Source organism: Amia ocellicauda, chromosome 22 (assembly GCF_036373705.1).
Source record: "Amia ocellicauda isolate fAmiCal2 chromosome 22, fAmiCal2.hap1, whole genome shotgun sequence".
Taxonomy (NCBI): domain Eukaryota; kingdom Metazoa; phylum Chordata; class Actinopteri; order Amiiformes; family Amiidae; genus Amia; species Amia ocellicauda.
Window position 1 is genome coordinate 1,895,771 of NC_089871.1, and position 25,230 is coordinate 1,921,000.

At 41.9% G+C, this 25,230-nt stretch overlaps 1 protein-coding gene across 1 annotated transcript in view; it reads right to left on the reverse strand.

The window, feature by feature from the left end:
• The window catches only part of lrrc75a (leucine rich repeat containing 75A), an 86,998-nt gene that overhangs the window by 57,867 nt on the left and 3,901 nt on the right, over positions 1–25,230 (reverse strand). The window lies entirely within an intron of this gene.

Consider the following 25,230-nt stretch of genomic DNA (forward strand, 5'->3'; position numbering starts at 1 on the left):
CAAAAAACAACCTTGTGCTTTTTACGCACTCAATGGGCACAAACCCTTCATTTGATTGTTAATTTACTCTGGAATGCAAGACAACACCAAGAGTGTCATTTCAGAGATTTCCTCAACCTTGAAGCAGCCCAAGAGCTTCTGATCTCTTTAAGTGCTCTTTAAAAACAAAGCACTAATTTGAAACCGTTTTATTCCCGAACCTTACAACAATTAGTGAATGCCCCATGCCCCAGAGCAGTAGTGCATTAACGAGACAATCGTTAAGGCTCGGAGAGGTGAGAAGGCAGCTCTAATAAGGAAGATGGAAAATATTTGCTTGCTTCCGGGAAACGTTAATTACCCAGAACACGGCCTCACATCAACACTCCAAACAGACCGCTTAGAATTCAAAGCACCGCTCAGTGTGGGGTGGGTGTCTTAGATAATAACAATCGCTGTGTACAAAGCTCACCGCGTCATTACTGTGTGGGACAGAATCAAACTCTGGAGGATTTTGGAAAGGTGAGGAGGATAGCAAACTATTTTTCCAGTCCAAAAGTCTGGGCTAAGGAAGATGACAAAAAGAGTCTGTTAATCCATCCAACACAAGTACCCTTTTACTTTTTTTTTGTATTATTATTTATTCAGAAAATAAATACTTTTTTCTTTTTATCATGCAGTTTTTGCACTTAAGCCTTCACAACTTGTAAATAGAAGAAAGTGGGCTTCTGTAATTATACTGGATGGTTTCCTTTCTTCATAAATACAAAGTACAAAGAACGTGTCTATTCCCACTTGTGAGCCTAACAAAGAATAGGTAATATAATTCCTAATTGAAAGTCTAAGTGCTTAAAATCAAGTCATGTTTTGGTTTCTCAAGGAATATTATTTATTTCCTTTTTAATCCTTTATTCACTCAGGAGAGACCCTTATCCAAGGCAATGTGCAGATACAACCAAGTACAACCAAGACCATTACACAAAAACCTCAATGCGTGATATATGAACATAGACAGCATATGGCGCTGAAATTAAATCTATTAGAGAGGTAATTACAATGCAAATGTAAAAGGTTGTAGAGTATAATAGTATTACCTTCCATTTTGGAATTGCCCATTGTAAATCATTTTGACACACCAATACGATACAACACAATCCAAGAGTTTTGTTTATTCACTTATATGTTGTGTAGATATACTTCTATCTAAACTTTCTAACCCCGCCGGTGCCAGGGTTAAGACCTGCATAAGGGCATCTGCCAAGAAATAAAAATAATTATGAGTACAGGTACTGGTATTCGTTCTGTTGTTCAAGATTTCCTTCCAACTGAAGTTCAGTTATTTATCATGGGACAGCACTGAACCACAAGGCTTTGCTGCTGTGGACGGCTTTGTAGTGTGAAAGGATTTGCAGTGCTTTCACATTTCAGATGCATGTTCTACTGACCTTGCAGATTAAAATCGGGGGAGGTAGGAGCTGTGGGGAAACTAGGACACATTGTGAGTTGTTTGCTATTCAGTCAAGTTCTGCCTCTGCTGTGACACACACAGAGGTAGGGCATAATGTGGCAGCACCAGAGCCTGCAAAATTGCTTTCAGGAGAGCCAACAGGAGACGCTGCTTCACACCGAGAGTGGCGGGGGTGGGGAACAAACTCACCAGCCATGTTGTTGAAGCTGACTCCTTGGGAGCCAACAAGAAATGGCCTGGATGGGATTTGTTCACAGACAGGGTTCAAACGCTGCACCCTTACAGCTTTGTCTTTCCCTATGCCTCCTCATCTGCCTCTTTCTGTTCCTCCCTTATTCCTCCCCCTCTCTTTACATACAGCACAGAAGCTTGTCTGTGTGTGATCTAGCCGTCGAGGGAGAGAAATTCAATATAATAATGTCTGAGCAGAAGAGAATGCCTTTGCACACTTCTTTAGCATGCATCGAGGAAAGAGAGAGTACACGCTGTGGAAGGGGGCATTGGAGGGCACATAAACCTCCATTTTACCCGTCCCTAAGGAAGTGGAACACCCCTGAAGATTGTGAGGATGCTACTTCTGCCCAACAAGGGAAGTTAACGAGGAAGCAAGGATTTGGGACGCAGACGCTAATGTCTTGAGAGCGAGAGAGAGTCTGGGAGAGTGACACTCAAAGGATCTGGATCCAAAAACCTTTGCCATGAAACGGGTTAAGCAGAGTAGGTTCAGTACCTTAAAAGTTAATCAAACATGGCTTCCTCTTGTAGGAGCCCCTTCCTGTCTTCATCTGATTTAATTTGAGGGATCCCCCATGCAACTATATTTGGATATCTTCCACGAGGAGTTCCTTTAGGACATCAGTAATTTGAGTCTACGGGCACAACCGTGTGGGAGAAAGTTGCAGCTGGAAACTATTGCTCTGGCTGGTTTTGATGCAGGTGGTACTGCTTAGTAAAACAGGGGCACCAGCAGTATCTCCAGCCTACTTCACCACATTTAAACACAATGGCGCCAATGGCAGTAGAAGAATGTTGGGCATATAGTGTGGAGTCCATGTGGAAGACATATTAATGTGACCATATGACTCTCATTTCCTGTGACAGACCCCAGAGGAGGTAATCCGAAGAATGTGCCCAGTTCAGGGAAAACATTCAGGAAATCTCCGTGTTGAATTATTTTTTATTAGGATGCCTTGTGATTTTGGTTGCAAAAATAACAGAAGATGGGCTGTTTTCCGGTCATAAATGACCCATCACGCACAAGGTTTAAACTGGGAGAACGGAGGGTATTCTCACCCTCAAAACAAAAACACTTTGGTCTTGAGTTCTTCAACTGAGCATCAGCATCAAAAAAATGTGAAACGCAAACAAGCGTCAGAGACTTGGAGACAATCATCCAAGCTTCGCTATGGCGGTTAGCAGCAGGAATACTGCCGTAGAGTATAAATCCTGCATGTGTGTCTTGATTTAGTTGGGAAAATAAGGACTCCCTGTTTAACCATGGGACATCTTCGGACTTCCAAACAAAAGCACCTGGTGAAGTCTGATTCACGAGTTCACTTCATGGCAGCGATAAATGGGCCAGGATGCAGGCGTTTCACATGAAAGGGAAGAGGAGTATCTTCACTGTGGATGATGGGGGACTGGGGAACTAACACAAGAAGATAAGAGTGAAGTATGAGTTGGTCTTTGATTTCACCTTCTACTGCAACTAAGGGAAACTCTCTCACAAACACACAGACACACCCTGGTGGTCATTGTTGCATACTGCAGCAGTTGTGGTGTGGGTTATGTCAGGGAGCCAATTACAGTCCCCAATATTTGCATACTGTGGATTCCTCATGTGAATGTGAGGGGCAAAGGAAACCAGAACCCAACTGCGCTTCTCAGGTCCAATAGTTTGCAAAGGATTCTGGGGAGTGCAGCGAGGGGAGGGCCCACCTCCTGCACTGTAAAAGGCAGGGCAGGCTAGAAGGACCCTGCCCCATGCACTGCAAAAGGCTGGGCAGCTAGACAACCCTCCATTTTTGGGAAAATACATGAAAGCTAACAAGACCAGCGAACTAAATCACAAGCCAGTCTATTCTCCCGAGTGACGCCGCTGTGGCCATACAGAGCTCTGTCTTGTGTGTGGCTGTGCCTGCGCCTGCGCTTTACAGGCTCCATCAACAGAGCCGCACGCACACACACACACACACACACACACACACACTGACACATACACACACACGCACACGCACAGACACACACTGACACTACACATACACACACACACAGACACACACTGACACTACACATACACACACACACAGACACACACACTGACACTACACATACACACACACACACACACACACTCACTCACTCTCACTCACTCTCACACACACAGAAACACACAGACACACACACACACACACACACACACACTCTCTCATACACACAGACACACACATAGTAAAAAGCTGGTTTTGTTGTTTTCGTTGGCTTGAATCCACTACAGATTGAAAACAAAAACCCTTTTAGACATAATTTGATTGTTTTGCCATATGCTACAGTTTAAACCATAATATTGAGAGAAAGACATTGTACGAGGTCACTAGTGACAGAGAAACCTCCAGCAAAAATATGTATGCATTTAACTGCATTATAATCTAACATTAACTGTGATAGCGTACTTGTACCACTGTGGGCACATATATTATGCTAATTAATAGCCGTGTGTTTTTTAACTACAATGCAGTTTTCAGTATTTAATGCAATCATGAATTCTAATGCATACCAAGGGTCTGTTTTTTCGAAGGGGGTAAAATATTAATGAGTAAGACCGGGTGCTTTGATTAAACGTATTTACATTTTTCAGTTCTTGAATGGAAGGCCATTTTGTGGGTACTGCTTTTAATCATTAGTAAAAATCTGATTGTGGCAGTCTGGTCTAATGTGAATTTTTATAGACCTGTATTAAAAGAGAAAAATTACAGTAATTAGAACTGTTGCTCTTGGGGACAGAAGAAGCAATTACGAAAGCAATCTGGAGAACACAGACTCTCACGGGAAATTAACTGGTCTTTCTTTTTCACACTACTTTAGCCTCAGCCATTGTTTGTACACCACAATCAGAAGTCTTGCCCCACAAGTGAAAAGAACACAGATAAGGTGATACCTTCAGCAACACGCTTGGAACGAAGGGGAAAGTTGTGGCACAGTGAATATTTTTTGACAATCAATAAAGCAGTTCCAACCACACAAAATATTTGATCAAAAATAATTTTCTTCAGTTGGTTTCTAGTGAATCACTCACCCAGGAATCTCACGAATGATGCATTCAGTCTCCTCAAACTCAGTTATTAAACTATCCATTCAAATAAATTATGTTACCAGAGGATTATACGGATTGCTACGGAATGGGAGGAATTTACAAAACAGGTTATCTTTGCAAAGTTGGCCTGGTCGTTTTATTCATGCTTTTCCTTAGATTGTTGGTCTTACCCAAAAGGTCAGAAAGTTCAAGCTGTAACTTCCTTTTTGCGGGTTTAAAATGGGTCATTACAGCATCACAATTCATGCAACAGAGCAATAGACATAGGGAGCCTATTTTGTGTCCTGTATTTGGCACAAATCAAAATTAGCCTAGATTATCACATGTTTATCGAACCTGGAAGCCTTGTGCTTGACAATTGCATAATAGACATTAACTGAACTGAAATTGATCAGTTATCTGCAACACAAAAGACCCAGTTGTAACCGATTCTAGGTCTGTTTGTCACCCATGTGCTGAGCGGTTATAAAGGATGAAGATTGGTTAATGTGTAATTAACTAAATGTATTTCTTTACTTTTTAGGGAATGCAAAAAATCCCATCCTGTCTCAAAGTGTTTGGGTAACTAGAGAGTAATTCTGTTGCCCCATTTTTGACTATCTCTGAATTGAAATCTTGTTCTGGCATTTCACACAACAGTTTTCTGATTACCAACAAGTGCTGTATATTGAATTGATGGAATAATGGATTTTATTGCAAAAAGCACTTTTCCATCTGCTCAAAGAACCATTACAATAAAGCGAAAATCTCTTTTGTGCAACCACACACAAATCAGCAATCTTGATTCAATAGTTTCACCCCAGCAGCACAACAAATTAAACACAACAACAAAAAAATGAATCAAATCTTCCTCAGAATACATTAAAAGAATGAATACAAAGAAACCCGACATTACAAAGAAAGCGAGCACTAGATTTCCTATTTTCTGTACGTGTGCAAAATGCAATTATTTTGACTGAGGAAAAATAAATCAATCAACGCATGCAAATAGGTAACCTTGAATAAATATTTTCCGCCCACACTTTAGCAATAGCGTTGTTTCCCATGATGCAATCTAAAATCGGAGATCCCATTTGTATTGTCTATCCGCACCAGTGGTGAGAAATGGAAAATACCGAGATGGTGTAGGAAAAATTGCCCTTCAGGAATATGTTATACTTAACTCTTTCAAAGAAGAACCACTGAAAATCACTCAACACCAAAATAGACCAAAATGGACGGAACGATCCTCGTTATAACAGGGTTAATAATATCCTCTTCTTAATTTGCATCTATTTTGTAAGAACAACAATTAATGATGAGATGAGCGCCACAGTGGACTGACGGTTTTTGAGAGTTACTAGCACAGGCTCTCAAACTAAGAATCTCTCTCTCAGGTCTAATGCCAATCTGCTTCGTTTTACGGGCCACTCTGCTCTGTTGTGATATGTTTCCATGTTGCTTTGGACCAGCTTTGACCTATAAACAGCAACACACTCGATAACTAGTTCCTCTTGTTCCACCACAATTAAGAATCTTGCAAATCGTTAATCACTTGAAATAGCCTTGAGCTTTCAAGTGACCTATTGTTATGTCCAAACCTTTGAAATCCCACACTGAAGTCCAAGTACAGACACAGACCGGGGACTTGTATAGAACGCACCTGTAAGTCTTATATAGCTGCCAGTAGTTATTCAATGGATCTATGTTGAAACAGTGAAAATACTGAAGACTGCTATTTTTCAGATAAACAGCTGATAAATCAGTGGGAATAAATGGAGGTAAAGCATCTGCTAGGATTTGATATACACTTTTAATCCTTAGCAAGATCATTTTTGTCCTTAGAAGGAAACCAAACCAAAAAGTGGGCGAGTTAACTGTAGATATTGTAGTAAATGTTGGCTTTCGTTTTAATTTCATTACCATTGGGTATTCATTTAAAAAAAAAGGTGTGCGTGTATGTGTGGGGTTAATGTAACATGACATTTAAGTACTGCCTGAGTTGATGAGAGAAAGAAAGCTTGGAAAAGGTACGCTACTACCAGGCAACCAAGACAGACCAAGTGTTGAACTCTCATCTGGACCTCTCTTTCATTTTTATACTGGTTAATCCCACCCCCCGCCAAAACGTCAAAGATTGGTAGTTTCTAAACAGCCTCTCACTGCTACACACTGGGAAAGCTATTTCGCCATAAAAGGAGAGCGTGCATTTTCCCTTTTAAAGAAGCGTATCAATGTCATGTGTATTTTAAGTCATGGTGCATGAATCATGAATGAAGGTGACAACTTAGACTCTGGTTGGGAGCTCTCAACCTGTCAACCTGTGGGAGGGCGTGAGGCTGCAATTGCTCCACAGCTTACAGAAAGCAGATGGAAGAAAATAAATACCACGCCTCTTATCAGGAAACACATCCCCACGTTGATAACCGAAAACTCTATCATGATCTCCGGGAAAAGCTCTTTCCATGCTTTCCCTGCCTACACAGACTCATTTGTTTAGATTTAATTAAGATTTAATTTCCGGGGTTTCCAAACTCATTTGTATCGAGCGCAAAAGTCTGGGAAATTTAACCATTTCAGCCCCTGAGAAAGAAGCTTTCTGCAGTGGAATGGAAAGTCGCAATTATATGTGATGACGGGGACTGAAAAACTGAAAGAACGGATTGCGTGTATCCGGCTTTAAGGTCTTGCCGCAATCAATGGTTTTGTTTAATTAGTCCAGTGCATCCTGACCTTGCAGAACTGTACTTGCTAATGAATGACTTAGCTCCCTAATCTGCACCCACTCTCCCCCAATCAAATATGTAATCCTGACCACTTCTCCTGCTACTTATCAGTAAACCACTGATCTGGATTACTAATTTGATTAGTGCAAAGGGTATTATTATTATTATTATTATTATTATTATATTTCTTAGCAGACACCCTTATCCATTAATCCAGATCCAATTACAATTGTTACAATATGTCACATTATTTTTATACACAATTACCCATTTGTACAGCTGGGTTTTTACTGGAGCAATCTAGGTACAGCACCCTGCTCAAGGTAACAGCAGCAGTGTCCCCCACCTGGGATTGAACCCCAAACCAGAGCCCTACCCACTACTCCACACTGCTGTTGCTTATAGAATAGAACTATATAAATTAAGCAACTACGAAAAAATGCTTTTTGGAAACCCTTTCAAAATATGTAGTGTTATGAATCCTTCTGGTAAAATAGCAAATATACCAACTGAAGCATGAATCATTGCTTTCATTTAAGGGAAACTTTTAAGCAATAAAGTCTTCAGGAGTTCAGGTGCCAGGTGCCAACCCTAGGGGCAACACTCTCAGTCATAGGGATACAATTACCCCTTTTGGTAGGGTCATCAGGCACTCACAAGGCATTGTTCAAATAAATGCTTTCTCTGGAGTCATTTATTTTACCCTGTTAAGTTGCCAGGGCTAACTTCACAACCACATGCACCTGCTGGAAACTAACAGCGTGTCTGAAATGAGTTTGGAAATCACTGCAAATTACACTCTCGTTTTTCATCTAAAATGCGAGGTCAGAGTAAACTGTGTCACCCTTGTACTAATGCACTGCAGTGTGTATCAGAAAGACTCCACAGATGCATCCCACTGCTGATTACAGTACACACAAGCATGCCACAAAGGGGGTTTGTTTCACTTTCTTTATTTTGTTCGGATTAAGAAATGAACAGCTCATTAATTTAAGCTATCAGATAGTAGTGTCACAGTGACAGATAAATGTCCAGACTGGCAACAAAGTTGGCCGAGTCCTCTCTGACAGAGCAACTAAACTTTTAAAAGGTGAGCATTTAAAAAAGCTAAAGTTTAAATGTACAGGCTTGGCTGTAATTGACCAGTTCTCAGAAAGCGCATGACTGCCTATTTACACCAGGAAAGAACGATAAGGGGAATTCACTTATTTCTTCACTGCAGACCGAAATGGAGCGGGCAGAGGGCCTGTGGGCTGCCATTTTAATAATCACACAAGGGATTTGACAAGAGAGAAGTGACCCTTGTTAGCACCAGGCAATATTTTTTATTTATGAAGCAGAGAGGGACCCAGAAAGGGTTGGGAATTGATTATTTCTTGAATTTAATAGGAATCTGTGAAGCAGGCAGTGCTCTCTAGCAATGGGGAAAACTATCTTTGCGTTAGTGGTGGAAAACTTTTACTGTCGGTTTTGACTTCTAGTCCTGAAATAATGGCAGCAGCCAGACCTGGTAATTTTTATTTTTATTTCACTTCACTTATCACATACCTCCTCGCAGTTACACTATCAGTAACCTCTATTTACCCTTTCCTCCCTTCCCATCACAACCCCACCCCATTTGGGAACGTGATACTCGAATGTCTTAACTCAATGAGCTTGCAGCCACACAGCAATGGGCTGATACGAGGTTCTTGAGAAAGGGAATTAATTTACAGATACACAGATTTTGAAAGCTGGGGGAGTGATGGGACGCATCTGAAGACAGAAAGTGTTTTTCCACTTTAAGAGTACAGGAAATGACTTTGCAGATTCAGGTCATTTCCACATCCTTCTATATTCCAGTCATGTCGTAATTGCTTGGTTAATCAGCAAGTGTTGAAGTTGAACCAAGACTAAAATCTGCATGCAACTTTAGTATAAATGTTGGCGATTCCAAATGGGAGACAAGGAAGAGTTAAAAATTAAAAGTAAAGTGGCATAATTGAGGAATCCCTCTGTTTACAGCTGGGTCCAAATTCCCATAGTGGTAGCACACCACACCCTCCAGAGTCACATTCTCAGGGTAACAGCACAGATCACCTCCAGTGAGATTTCCCAGAAAGCGCTGGCAATCCGCTGTCTGCAGGGAACTCTGTATGTGCCTTCTGCTGTTGTTTGCTCTCCTTCTCACTTCATTTCCTCTCTGTAGGCGATTCTGTTTTTCGCCCCGCCGGTTTCTTGTTGTTATTATTTTTACCACTCCCTAGTAAACAGGAACTTACTCAGGAACTTATCCAGCATCCATAGATCTATTACTCTCTCTCATACACACACTCACACTAAACACATTTAAAAAAACAACCAACAGGAAAACCTGTAGAGAAGTCACGACAATCTGAGTTGATTAAATAAACAAACAAACACAGGAAACCAATCTGAACTTAGCCTGCTATGTGCAATTATGTGCTTGGCATCTCAATTATGTGCAGGCTGCATTTAAAACAAGTTAATTAACAAACAAGGCTGCATAATGGGGAATTTCAACACACAGTAATAGCCCTTAACCTTCCTTGTTTCTGTCCTCTTCAAAAACACAATATGCATGAAACATTTGTCTTCATGCTAAATTGATACACCATAACAATATGAATAAATTGATAAAATAACTAAATTCATAAAGTAAACGAGAGCCGCAGTTGAATTGCAGACAGATTTGAGATTTGAGGCCTCCTCCTTCGCACACTACTCCATTCCTCATTTTCTGCCAATTATCTGGTGACCTCTGCCCCCTCTGAGTTCCTTTTAAATGTCCCAGACTCCTGTGGGGATTCAGTGCGCTGTTGTCAGCCTGACTCCCACCAGAGACTGACCTGGTGTTCAAAATCGCCACTAAAACCAGAACACATTGGCAGTATTAAGAAGCCAGCAAGACACTATCTTGACTTAATTGAAAAAAAACTGCATTAGGCTATGTGTCCCCATAGATCACCCTAGTTTATTTCTGTTAAGAGTTCGTTATTGCTAGGCAGTGTAATTAAATAGTGCCCCTTTAATGCCAAAGTGTAATTAATTATTTCAGTTGTTAATCTTGCATTGACGTTGCAGCTTCCAAAAACATAAAACATTCATATGAATAACTAGAAGCCCCTACGCAAATCATGCATATTGTCACCACAAAGGATATTGGCTTCCTTCCTTTAATTCTTTCTTATTTTGTCCTCATGTACAGTGAGGGAAAAAAGTATTTGACCCCCTGCTGATTTTGTATGTTTGCCCACTGACAAAGAAATGATCAGTCTATAATTTTAATGGTAGGTGTATTTTAACAGTAAGAGACAGAATAACAACAACAAAAATCCAGAAAAACGCATTTCAAAAAAGTTATAAATTGATTTGCATGTTAATGACAGAAATAAGTATTTGACCCCTTCGACTTAGTACTTGGTGGCAAAACCCTTGTTGGCAATCACAGAGGTCAGACGTTTCTTGTAGTTGGCCACCAGATTTGCACACATCTCAGGAGGGATTTTGTCCCACTCCTCTTTGCAGATCCTCTCCAAGTCATTAAGGTTTCGAGGCTGACGTTTGGCAACTCGAACCTTCAGCTCCCTCCACAGATTTTCTATGGGATTAAGGTCTGGAGACTGGCTAGGCCACTCCAGGACCTTAATGTGCTTCTTCTTGAGCCACTCCTTTGTTGCCTTGGCTGTGTGTTTTGGGTCATTGTCATGCTGGAATACCCATCCACGACCCATTTTCAATGCCCTGGCTGAGGGAAGGAGGTTCTCACCCAAGATTTGACGGTACATGGCCCCGTCCATCGTCCCTTTGATGTGGTGCAGTTGTCCTGTCCCCTTAGCAGAAAAACACCCCCAAAGCATAATGTTTCCACCTCCATGTTTGACGGTGGGGATGGTGTTCTTGGGGTCATTCCTCCTCCTCCAAACACGGCGAGTTGAGTTGATGCCAAAGAGCTCGATTTTGGTCTCATCTGACCACAACACTTTCACCCAGTTCTCCTCTGAATCATTCAGATGTTCAGTGGCAAACTTCAGACGGGCCTTCTTGTGCTTTCTTGAGCAGGGGGACCTTGCGGGCGCTGCAGGGTTTCAGTCCTTCACGGCGTAGTGTGTTACCAATTGTTTTCTTGGTGACTATGGTCCCAGCTGCCTTGAGATCATTAACAAGATCCTCCCGTGTAGTTCTGGGCTGATTCCTCACCGTTCTCATGATCATTGAAACTCCACGAGGTGAGATCTTGCATGGAGCCCCAGACCGAGGGAGACTGACAGTTATTTTGTGTTTCTTCCATTTGCGAATAATCGCACCAACTGTTGTCACCTTCTCACCAAGCTGCTTGGCGATGGTCTTGTAGCCCATTCCAGCCTTGTGTAGGTCTACAATCTTGTCCCTGACATCCTTGGACAGCTCTTTGGTCTTGGCCATGGTGGAGAGTTTGGAATCTGATTGATTGATTGCTTCTGTGGACAGGTGTCTTTTATAAAGGTAACGAGCTGAGATTAATAGCACTCCCTTTAAGAGAGTGCTTCCCTTTAAGAGAGTGCTCCTAATGTCAGCTCGTTACCTGTATAAAAGCCAGAAATCTTGCTAATTGATAGGGGATCAAATACTTATTTCCCTCATTAACATGCAAATCAATTTATAACTTTTTTGAAATGCGTTTTTCTGGATTTTTTTGTTGTTATTCTGTCTCTCACTGTTAAAATACACCTACCATTAAAATTATAGACTGATCATTTCTTTGTCAGTGGGCAAACGTACAAAATCAGCAGGGGATCAAATACTTTTTTCCCTCACTGTAGTTAACTGAAGCTATTAAGCAAGAAGGAATCTGAATTAGCAACTGGTGCGCTGTCCTACTCCACTGTAAAGTGCTCCGAAGCCAATTGATAAAGTAATGTAATATGCGAGGTATAAAAACAACAACTCCTCGGCACAGAGCGGAGAGGGACCTGCTGTGAAGAGAAGTGCTTCCCAGCCTCTTTAAATCTGCCAATGCATCAGTAAACAAATATCTTTCACTTTTTTTTTCTTCCTAAGGAGAGACAGTCTTTCACAAAACTAAACTGAAGTTCGGGAGGAGGACCAACCCAATCTTATGCCTTCCCTGAGCATCAGTTCCGGCAACAAAAGCACTTTCCCAGAATTCATTGCTCTGCCTCCCCCGCCACCCCAGACTTAGACCAAAATAAACTCAATTTACCTTCTACAACATACATCTATTGGGGTTGTGCAAACTCCTGAAGCAGATTTAGGATAGCTGAAAGCAACCCAATTTTTGTTTCTAATCATTCACCTTAACTGGCGCTTGGGGGGTCAAAAAGCACTAGCAAATGAGATGGTTGAGAAAGTGTTTTCTCCTAGTATCATGACAACACAGATGGTCAAGAAAAGCTAAAAACAGCTCTGCCTTCCAATTCTAACCACTTACTGTAGTAAGCCACGAAATTGGCCACAAAAGATTGATTGAAGAAGAGCAAACAATGTGTATAAAACTATAAAATATTTCACCATTAACATTTTAAGCAATCAAGATAAAGATAAAATAGTGTGGAGTGGCTATTAAAGCCCTATTTAATAGACACAGACACCGTAAGGCAATTGTTCATGTCTACCAGTGTAACACTTGTACAATAGCCCACTGTACTGCCTGCATGAACTGCTCCCGATATGCAGCCTGGTATCTCCCTCAGGAAAGCCCCTCTGCGCACACACACTCCATGCATCACAATGCAGCGCCTAATGAGAACATCCCTGAAAGCCAAGCTGCCAGACCTTCAGTGCTTCAGAGGAACCATATGCTTGTAAAGTCCTTTCTTTCAAGCCTTTTCTGTGGCACCCCCAGAGTAATGTGTCGACTGTGATCAGGCTGCTGCTTCCTTATTATGCTCTCTAGGTTAAAAACATGTTGCACAACCACAATATCACCCCCCTTTGGGTTCAAGTCAGTAGCCTTGATCACTAACCCGCTGGTGCGCTGTTCTATATTAAAGGGAATCTGAAACGGAGCCTTTTCTTTTGCTTTTCCCCAATTATGTAACAAGCGGTGTGGCACAGAAAGAGAAACGCATATCGCATCAACCACTGGGCTCGAGCTTCTGCCCACGGCACGGGCTGAGGGAGTCTACAGTGCAGACAGTGGACTGTGCCGTAGCTGACCTGACCAGGATTCCCCTGGGGTCTGTGCACAATTGACTGCACAACTGCCAGGGATGGTTGGGTCAGCAAGGGTGTCTTCAGTTTAATGTACAATACCAACACTTGTGGCTTACAGGGCAACGGTGCTGTGTGATCAGGGAGAGCTGCAGTAATCTTTCCCATGATGCTCTATTTCTGGTGTTTGCACTTAACACTTGCATCTTTGTCATCTTCACAGTAAGCACAAGCAAAGTTGATAAATTACAAACTGTGAATGCAAAAATGATAAATAAACTTTCTAGCAAATAATCTTCACCTACAAAAACAACAATCTGATTTTGGGGAAACATAAGTACCAATATCAAAAAATAGATTGGATTTCTACAGATCCAACCCTGTTTTGCCACATATGCACGGCCTAATATTTAAGACGAGAGATTCAGAGCAAAACCCCATGAAGCAGTTTGTACAATAGACTAAATCCTACTGTTGGCCAGATGGTGAAATGTGAAAATGAGTGCTAGCCTGCAAAGCAGAGTTTGACTAGGAAAAAATATATTGATTTGGGAATTGGAAAGTATGTTAGGCATGCATAATTAAAAGGAACATAAATCATTTCTGATTAACGACGGCATGAAAAATTGGGACGTTTAAATTTCAATGTGGTGACACGCTACATAATTGATGTTCTGGAGTTTTTTTAAGCAAGCCAGTAACCATAACAGCTTGTATACAGCTTTTCGAACACCGATGTCAAAGACAAGGTCTGCTTTATCAGACTGAGTTTCTTACCCACTGACACTTAGGGCGATTCAGTCAGAGCGAGAAGTATTGAAAGCACACAACATGACGTCTGCCTTTCTGTTTACCGGGTAACTGATCTGTCGTGCTTTGAAAGAAAGAAAAAAAAACATTCTTGACTGAAACGGAGGATCAAAGACATAAAAAGCAAAGAGGAAGTTGCCTGGTTTGAACTGGGCTTCCCTCCTGTCATCGCATCTTCTGCTCTTCATCGATTCAATCAGAAGAGAGCAGCGACTCTGAAATCTAATTACTCCTCGGCGCGTGGCTGTAAAATAAATCGGTGCGCTTTAATAATCAGTTTAAAATTGAAGACAGGCAAGGACTGGGGATGTTTTTTTCCAGCAAAGAAGAAAAAATATAAACACAGACACATCCAGTCAAAATTATGGGTTACCAGGAAATCATACTCTTATACCTACCAGGGAGGGAACATTATACATAAAGCACTGGCTTCTTCAAACATTTAATATCCATTTTTAAAAATAAAACAGAGCAATGGATGCCTTTCCACAAAGAAAGGTTTCAAATCTTAACGGGAGGGCCCTGTGTTTTGCACTACTTGGCTTTTTACCCCTTTGGTCACTGTGGCTTAAATTGTGTACACCTCTTCTATCAGCCATGAATGCTAACAACGTACATGAAACAATTAAACTTGCTCTGAGTCATGCACAAGGCCTAGTTATACTAGATCAAGCCTTCTGCAAGATCACTCCATTTGCAATGCTCTTCAAATACTATTAACACTTTGTTCACCCCATTTCATCAAGACGAGACTTTATCCCTCCTCTACCAATTCCTACCTTAAACTCCTTTCAGACTCAATTGTTCATGATCGTCTCAACTACTGCTGAACCGTCCCCTTCAAAGGAGGGGGCGAACAGTAAGAGAGGACTGGATTGGATCGGGAGAGCTGTGAGGTGAGAAGGGCTCACCATGACCAACAGGGGTCAACGCAATCTTAAAAGCATTTCAAGAGGATTGCGAGCAAGTTGACTATAGGATTTCTACACTCTTACCATGGCTTCACTGTTGTTTTCCCAGAATTTAACAGTGGTTTCCTATGGGCTCAACAGGTCTTCACTGTGTTTCACCACACTGGACCAGAGGAATACCATGAAAACCACCTCAATGTACAGATGATTTCAGTTCCACATATCAAAGACAGAAAAGAGTTGCAGCCCGCCACAAAATGGAATTGAGCAGACAGGAAAAAACACTGAGCTCCAGGAGGAAACAATAGGTAGAAATGTTGTGTGGTAACATGATGATTTTGCATCACTTTTGTAGTGTTTAAACATGAATTTACTGAAGCCCCACTTTGGCCAGGACCAGTGCAAACCATTAGGCAAACTAGACAGTCAACTAATGGTTGACCATTGACCATGAGTTAGTGGTATTGGGCACAAAGGGAGACAGTACATCTAGGGCATCACATACCCATACGCCAGTCCTGCCTTGGCCCACTGCACCCTGGGAACATTCCGGGACTCCCGATTTGTCACATAGTAATGGGACCTTGGGGAACACATTCCCAAGTACAAGCCAGTGCACAGCAGTGGGAGATACAGTGTTACTGTTTATCTGCTTAAAGCTGACATGGTCCCAATGATGACATATTTATCAGGGTAGTATTTGTTAATGAACCATATATCAATTATTTGTGTTGAGCAGGTTCCTCTCTATAATTGTATAACCAGGGCAACCACTATTATCAGCCTCATATTTATGTGTTTGAGAAAGACTTACAGGGAGACACACACACATTTTAATTAAGTCAGCTCCTATTGGCAAACTGCTGCGAGTGATGGATGGGGGTCTTCGGGAGGTTTGGAGCACCCTCAGTCTGTAAAGTTAAAGATATAAAAAGCCACTAGACAGACAGCAGGGCCTGCTCTCCCAATTAATTACCATGCAAAAAACAACAACTCTGTACGACAGTGGCAGTTCTCACAGTACCAAAACCAGCTGAGGAAATGAAGCTTGCCAGAAAAGGGAAATACATGCTAGATAAACTTCAGCAACACACGTCTGGGTTCACAGAGGTGCTATTAAAGTGCTATTAAAGACGATAGTCATTAACGAACCTTTCATACTGTGCCTTGGAAACGCAGAAGCCCATACAAATGAATAAGTCCTTAATAAGGGACTCATTTGGATGACGGGGCAAAAGCAATGACTAGCTAAGCGAGTTCGCCCTGGGCCTCCCACAGGATAGTTATAGTTATGCTATTAGTCACACGTATGACAGGGATCAGGACACAGCTACAGGCTAGGGCTGGGGTTGTGGGCTTACACATGTGATCGACATCGGAGTTCAGAGGGCATGCATCATCAAAAGTTACACATGCAATATCCATTAATTAATTTTCTCAATCCTGCAGGTTTTACAGGTCTCTCTAAACCATCAAACCACTGGATAGCCTGAATATATGGAAATTGTGACTATTTAAGCCCCACAACTGATCAGTTTGCAGACTTGGAAAAAACACAAAACAGAGAGCACTGCTGTTCCCCGGGACCATGACCGGCGTTCCCTGGTATACAGTGTTAACGAGCAGTCAGCTGGAGCCAAAACGCAAGATTGGCAAACCCTGACTTCCAATCCACTCAGCTTCTACATTATAAAAACAAGTTTTCGCAGTATGGTATTTGTAGGCTGCCATTTACAATCAAAGGCATGCTATTCGAAAGCTAAAATGATAAAAACAGCAATTCTCAGTACAGCAGTACTGACAAGCTTGTGAGGCCATGGGCGGCTCTGAGCACAAAACTAGCTGCCAACAGCATTGTGAAATTTGGGGATCCGGGAGTCGGTGATATAACTGTAGAGCAATCAGTAAGGTAAAACCTTGTGTCAGACAAAGGATTCAGCATTTTTCATGCAAAATGATACGATGGCATCAAACTGAAAATAAGTATTTTGTGTTTCTGTACACTGATATACACTCACCTAAAGGATTATTAGGAACACCTGTTAAATTTCCCATTAATGCAATTATCTAACCAACCAATCACATGGCAGTTGCTTCAATGCATTTAGGGGTGTGGTCCTGGTCAAGACAATCTCCTGAACTCCAAACTGAATGTCTGAATGGGAAAGAAAGGTGATTTAAGCAATTTTGAGCGTGGCATGGTTGTTGGTGCCAGACGGGCCGGTCTGAGTATTTCACAATCTGCTCAGTTACTGGGATTTTCACGCACAACCATTTCTAGGGTTTACAAAGAATGGTGTGAAAAGGGAAAAACATCCAGTATGTGGCAGTCCTGTGGGCGAAAATGCCTTGTTGATGCTAGAGGTCAGAGGAGAATGGGCCGACTGATTCAAGCTGATAGAAGAGCAACTTTGACTGAAATAACCACTCGTTACAACCGAGCTATGCAGCAAAGCATTTGTGAAGCCACAACACGTACAACCTTGAGGCGGATGGGCTACAACAGCAGAAGACCCCACCGGGTACCACTCATCTCCACTACAAATAGGAAAAAGAGGCTACAATTTGCACAAGCTCACCAAAATTGGACAGTTGAAGACTGGAAAAATGTTGCCTGGTCTGATGAGTCTCGATTTCTGTTGGCGTAAACAGAATGAGAACATGGATCCATCATGCCTTGTTACCACTCTGCAGGCTGGTGGTGGTGGTGTAATGGTGTGGGGGATGTTTTCTTGGCCCACTTTAGGCCCCTTAGTGCCAATTGGGCATCGTTTAAATGCCACGGCCTACCTGAGCATTGTTTCTGACCATGTCCATCCCTTTATGACCGCCATGTACCCATCCTCTGATGGCTACTTCCAGCAGGATAATGCACCATGTCACAAAGGTCCAATCATTTCAAATTGGTTTCTTGAACATGACAATGAGTTCACTGTACTAAACTGGCCCCCACAGTCACCAGATCTCAACCCAATAGAGCATCTTTGGGATGTGGTGGAACGGGAGCTTCGTGCCCTGGATGTGCATCCCACAAATCTCCATCAACTGCAAGATACTATCCTATCAATATGGGCCAACATTTCTAAAGAATGCTTTCAGCACCTTGTTGAATCAATGCCACGTAGAATTAAGGCAGTTCTGAAGGCGAAAGGGGGTCAAACACAGTATTAGTATGGTGTTCCTAATAATCCTTTAGGTGAGTGTATATTACATTACTATCTGAATGTCGAGGTGTAGATTAATGTCCACATATGAACGATTTGGTGTTGTTTTTTATTAATTTTTCGCTAGTAATTGTGAAACACTTGAGAAAGTCTTGAGGTGTGAGAGCGCGGCACGATATCAGGACGCGTGCCACTCACGCTCAATGTGCGAGACTTGACAGGTCTCTTAATATAAAACTGTAAGATCCACTTGGTTTGAATAAAGAGACTGCGAATAGTGTTTTTCACAACACTGTCACCTTTCCTTTTCCCTGTGCCCACACGTGCCTCACCAGAAGTAAGAACAGACCCACGGTTTCAGGAGATGTAGTTCCCCGCCCCCTCTGTCGGCAGCCACCTATCCCGCATCACTCACCCTGAGTGACAGCACATGAGCCCAATCAGACTATGACAAACAAACCATCTGCTTCCGCATTGGCTGCTCCTTAAAGAGTTAACAAAGGATCGGCAACAATTAAAAATAAAAGCTTCGGCCTACAGTAGCTGCTCATGAGACACTGACTGTGTACAAGGACAAGGGCAGTTGTACACCAAGGTACGTTTCTATTTCAAAACAGACAACAACCACGAGTTAGCCCAGTCAGCCTTGCCCCGCCAGCCTACAAAACAGGCGACTCAATGTGGGAAAGCAATAAGTCTTCAGATGAGTGCTGTCAAGAGAACCACATGTTTGCCCCTTCCTGTTGCTCTGCTTCTCCCCTTAATGGCTGTTTTGCTGTGAAGTGGCGGGAGCTGTCATGTAATCGATGCAGTGTAGGGATACTGAGAGAGCTGCTCCAAGACCCAGACTGGAAAAATACACGCTGTCTGCTAGCTGGGCTGACTTTTCTGCCCTCTGCTGCTTCTTAATTTGTCCCTTTAAAGTGCTGGGACCCCCTGCCCCCTTTCTTCCCCTCCTCCTTAACACTCCTTTTTGTCTGAGCACCATTTTCAGCCTCGGAGGTAGCAGGTTAACAGGTGTGTTCTGCTAACAGAAATCAGGAAAGGGGAAAAAGGCTCTGGCGTCAAAATGTGTTTGAGTTTTCTCCTCTCAATCAGTATCCATCTCACATTTGTGGCATTTAATGATTTAGCCATCTTTTACCTCCAAGTGCCCGTTAACCTTTGGAAAAGAATCACACAGGGAAGATGTTTACATTGCATCTCTGTTGGGCAAAAGACTTTTACTAAAGAAAAGTTATAATGCTTAACAAGAAGTCATAAATTGGCTAGTGCAAAGGTTCCCCACCCACTGACTGAGTGTACAGTGAGTCACCAGTAAGCAGAGACCCACACCAAGAAAGATATTGACCAACACTGTAAGCCCACATGCAGAGAGGAGAGCAAAACGCATGAGTTTGACTAAAAAGGGTTTCAAAATTTGCTTCAAATAAACCACACCTGATTCCAGCTCTCCCTCCAGAGATAAAGTAGCCACAATACAGACATCGTCAAAACGGAGGCGTGTAGGAATCAGACTTTGCACTGGACTGGAAAGGCAAATGACTTTCTGCAGTTAAAACTGTGAACACCTTCCCTATCAATCCATAACATGAACCTCAAAGAGAATGTGAGACTTCTTATTCCAAATGCTCTCTCACAAAACAGATAGTTAATAAGTGCACCTCGATTGGTACAGATTGGACTCGTTTTCCACAGCAACAAACAAAAGAGGGCAGGCTTGGGTTCCAAAGCATTCTCAAACACATGTAAGATTGCATTCTGGCCTATTCACCAAGATGAGCCCTTCTAATCACAGCTCTGCCAGTTCAATTCAATTCAATCAGATTTCCTGGGGCCGATCTCGGTGTCTGAATGTTACAGTTTTAGGTCAGTCTGACACATCTCAATGCAATGCACTTGATAGAGGTGAGATTTGAAGGCCTCATCCAGATGAAGGCTCGATCCAACGTTTGCAGAATATGGCACAGTAGTTACAATCCAAGGGTTTTGGATGCAAAAGCAAGTAATTCTATTCAAGAGTATGCAAATACAGAGCAGAAGTGAAAAATACTTCCAAACCTGCATTTAAAAGCAATTGCTTTTGACGTATTTTTATCAGAGATCAGAACGGATTGAATATAGATTTATAGGTCTCACTAAATCATCCATCACTGAAGATCTTAGATTCTCTCTGCCTTTTTTCTCTCGTGCCCTTTCAACAATGATCTTTTAATCATTTTATTTTCATAGCGATCCTGTTGCCCTTTTAAGACTGCGTTTATGTTGTACAGCGCGACAATATGAACCGCTTAACCGCGTAAGCCACCTTGAATTGAGGCGTCTGCTAAATAACCTCATAATCCTGATTTTCCAATCGCTTTGGAATCTGGGGGATTTCAAGGAAATGATTTTCAGGCTACAGACACAGCTAACCTGACAGGGCCACAAAAGATATCATAGCCCAGGTGATCAGTCATGTGTCCTGTTAAAGCATTAATCCGGACGGGGGAGTTCGCTATATCCCTGTCAGAATGTAGCACCACAGGTCAAGCCAAGCCATCCAAAACTTTAGGCATTCAATTCCCCCGTAATGCTAATGCTCGTCTCTCATCTTACAGCCAGTTCAGCTGTAAGCCATGTCTGCAACCCATATAGCAAAGCGTCTTTGATCTACTATGAAAGAAAAATACAGTTTCTACAGCCTGCAGCAAAGAAAATCACCAGCTACAAAGTAAAAGAACTTGCAGATGTAGGCCGAAGTGTCAAACAGGAAAGTGTATCGATGGTCATGAGAACTGGAATCAGTCGATTGTGTAATTTATAAATGAACTCATTGATCAATTATAGTGCAATTACAGACCAGTTACAAATGCCTAAGGTCACACAAAGCATTAAATAGATCATTCTCTACAGACTTATTTTACTTTCACAATTACATGTACAGTTTACGTGGCTTTGACTTTCCCCTTTCATGGCATTGTGATTCTACAGCATAACTGCAACTGAACACAACAGCACTGTAATGTAAGGAGACACTCGAAATGGCAATGAATGTAAGTTTAATTATAATCGACTCTATACCCCCTGCTCCGACCTTGGGTACAAAAGCATGACAAAGCATGAAAGATACCCCAAAACAAAGCATAAGTTTCCCACAAAAATATTAGGTGGTCGGCTTATTTTGTGGTGCTGCCGCTACATTCGTTGACCTCAGTGCTCCCAGTAGCAACCCTTGTCTTTATCACTGTAAGCAAGATGCACTGGATGACTGAATCATCTTCCTTGAGGTTTCTCTGAAGCGAGACATTTCCGCTGAAAACGATTTTGCTTTTCAATCACACAATTTGGATCTGCCGTGGATGGTCTCCAGTGTGTCTTAAATTCAAAATAAATGGTCTGCTTTTTTCCTTCATTGTTTGTTTTTCTTTTACACTGAACAACCTTTGGCGAGTGACAATAACACGACATACACCTGGCTGAAATGCAAACAGAAATAGACTGGTCTGCATAACTACAAACTGGAAATAAATGTAGCCATTTTTATAATAGCATAACAGTGTGTCCAACCCTGGTCCCTGGAGGCCCCTAATTCACTTCATCTTATAGGTCACCCTCAATCAGCAATTCCTAAGTACACATGCAAGTTATTAATAAATTAAGCAAGTCAAGCAAACTTCTGCTTTGAGAAGCTGATGCTATTGCTCCCGCTGGTTTCTAACTGAATTTGATAACTGAATTTACTGAACCAGCTGCTTTTATCAGAATGAAATACTTCCAGGGTTTCATATGGTGATAGAAGGGTGGCCTCTAAAATTCGCAGTGTATTTGAAGAGCTGAAATTACTATCAACTGAAATATGTCAGCTAAGAGAAGGACGTTAAGGAAAATGAGTGGGGTTTGTCATTTGTAGTGATCTACAATATTTAAACAGGGCGACCATCACTAGACCTAAATCTTGCTTTCATTGTGCTTCGAGAGTAGTACTTACAGATGTGGAGTGGGCCAGGAGAATCAAGACAGCACACTCATAAGAGCACGGCATCATGTTATTAATACCTTGTTGTGGAGGAACGCTTTCCCATGAGTGATTTCCTGATGGAGGAGGGTTCGCGCCATCAGTCGAGTGCAGCAGTCATTTGGCCTCAAGCTCAATGGCTGTTTTGAAGTGAGGAATTACTAGACGGAGAGAGCCTCAATGCAGTGTGACCAGGGTGGCACAGTTTATACCCGTTTTCACTTCCAAATGGTCCCATGGGAACTCTAATGACCACAAGCAGGCAGGGCTTTGGTGAAACGTCTCTTCTGGGGAGCCATCAATAAGAAAAACAGGAACTATACACAGGCAAATCAACAGACCCCGTTATAACATTGTTTTCTATTGGTGTGGGATTTATTATCCAGGTCCAAGAAACACTACATAGAAAATCTATCTCAGTATGCCTGACATACTGATGCTCTCATCCAAAATAATCTACCAATATTTGAGTTGGATCTATATTTGGGTGATACTGCTTTCAACTATAGCAGAAAACGTTACAGAGCAGAAACAGCCAGCAGTGTAATCAGTCAAAACTTAATTAGTCCTCACGACAACGTCTAATCTTTGCTGTTTTCAATAAGTGGATGGCCTGACAGTTCAAATTTGTAAAGGAATTGTGCACAGCGTCCTCAGCGCTCACGAGAGAGTGTAGTAGTGGTAGTGGCGAGCCAATGTCATTAACAAATTGGTAGGGTATGGAAAAAAAACAGAAGGGTAACTGGAAATGAAACTGCAATTGAAACACAGGAAGTGAGCCCCACCCTGCCTGGGATTTTGGCAGAAAATATCTTGAGTGGGAACTCGTGTGTCAAGGTGGATGAGTGCCAGGGGGGAGCGGGAGTGCTGACAGAGTGAGGGAGATACTGGGCCAGGGAGCCCGGCAGAGGCTGCAGGCCAGCGACACCGAACACCGAGAAGGGACGTTCAGAGACGCGGCTGCTCTCACCCGTGGATCTGGGAATACATGAAAAGGCATTAATCCCAGCCTGTGTGATTTACAGCTTCACTGGAGTGATTATATTGGGTTTCTCACTCCACGACTTGGCGCTTGCCTCAGGGGCTCAGATTGTGCTTTTGAGTCCGTGTCGAATTCACCTGGCTTTTTCTCCACTCCTCTTTGCTCAGTTTCTGGACGGATTTAAACCATAGAGCTGTGATACACAGACCTTAGTGTAGGAGCCACAATACCGACCAACATTACCCAAACGAGCCACAGTGGAAAGAACTGATTATTATAGTTCTATATATTTGTATATTTGTATTTGCACTGTGGGGAAATGTACTTTTAAAAACGTTTTTTGCATTGCTTAATTGAACTACACATCCACAGAACACCGAACAGGGGATGCACAAGTAGATGGAGTGAGTTGGTGCATTAATGCTAATATTATTGCACTGCAATCTGATGTAAAGCTGTTCTTTATCCTAAGCCATTTAATCACTGTGTAAACAACCAAAGAAACCTACAGAAAGGTATTTTCAGCACAGCCAAGCACGAAAGACATATTTATTGAGCATTTCTCCAAAGGCGGTAGGTCGATGCAAGGGCAGAGGGGTGTGCTGTTTTACTTGAGACAAGGATCACACTGACAAACACAAAAACCATCTTCCGCCAGATTCAGAGTCCCTTGTCACTTAGAGATGTAAATGAAAGCTTCTTACTCTTAAAAAAAAATCAATCTAACTTCAATGCAAAATCTCGATATAAACACGAGCGGGTGATTACCGTCTTAATTTGACACGCGACAGGAAGCAAATGGGACCAATTTCTGTTTAAGGCAGGTCAGGGAAGTGGAGTAATACAGTGCATTGGGTCACTAAGTAAGATAGATGAGTCTCCATTCACACTGGCCAAGATTTCAAACGCAAGCACAGTTAAGGGGGCTGTTAGTGTAATGCACTTGCCTTTGCAAGTTTTGTGACTGACTTGAAACTCAGCTTGGGCAGTGCAGTCAGCTTACTTGACAGGTCAGGTTTGCAAGGGGTGGGAAACTTTCATCATCTGGAGGGCGAAAAAATAAAAATAAAAATAAAAATAGAAGTGTGATCTTTTGACCTCTGGAAGGATTTGGGTAGAATTCCAAAAAGAGAACAGAAAATTAAAGTTTACCATGATACTATACTGCACTGTTTCTAGTGTAAACTGTAAGTCATCCTGGATAAGTGTGTCTGCTAAGAAATAAATAATAATAGTAATAATAATAATAGTAATAATAATAATAATAATAATAATAATAATAATAATAATAATAATATGTGCAGCATTATGGCATATTTTAAATGTATGGAAGGAAAATTGCACTGTTGGGCTATACTTGGAAGTAAGAGGGCTTATTTTAATTTAGTGGTATTAACCATGTTTTTGTTTTGTTCTCTTATATTTTTAACACACAACTCTGTAATCCTTCACACCATTTTTTCACTATACTGCACCTTAACATTGCTAGGATGTATCTTACCACAGTACCCATAGACCCATAGACTGTGAGATTTGGAGTTCACCTGTTGACCCAACCCGACAAAAGCCCATAAACCACATTAGTAGGGAACTATGAAAAGCAAATATCACTTTTGCCTCATTCACCATTTTACCACTTCATGGTCCCCAACCTCTAATTAACCACTATGGCTGACCGCGGTAAATTTAGCTTGACATTTGATACTAGTTTGATATTGACTTGCGCTACCAGACATGAATGAAAAGAG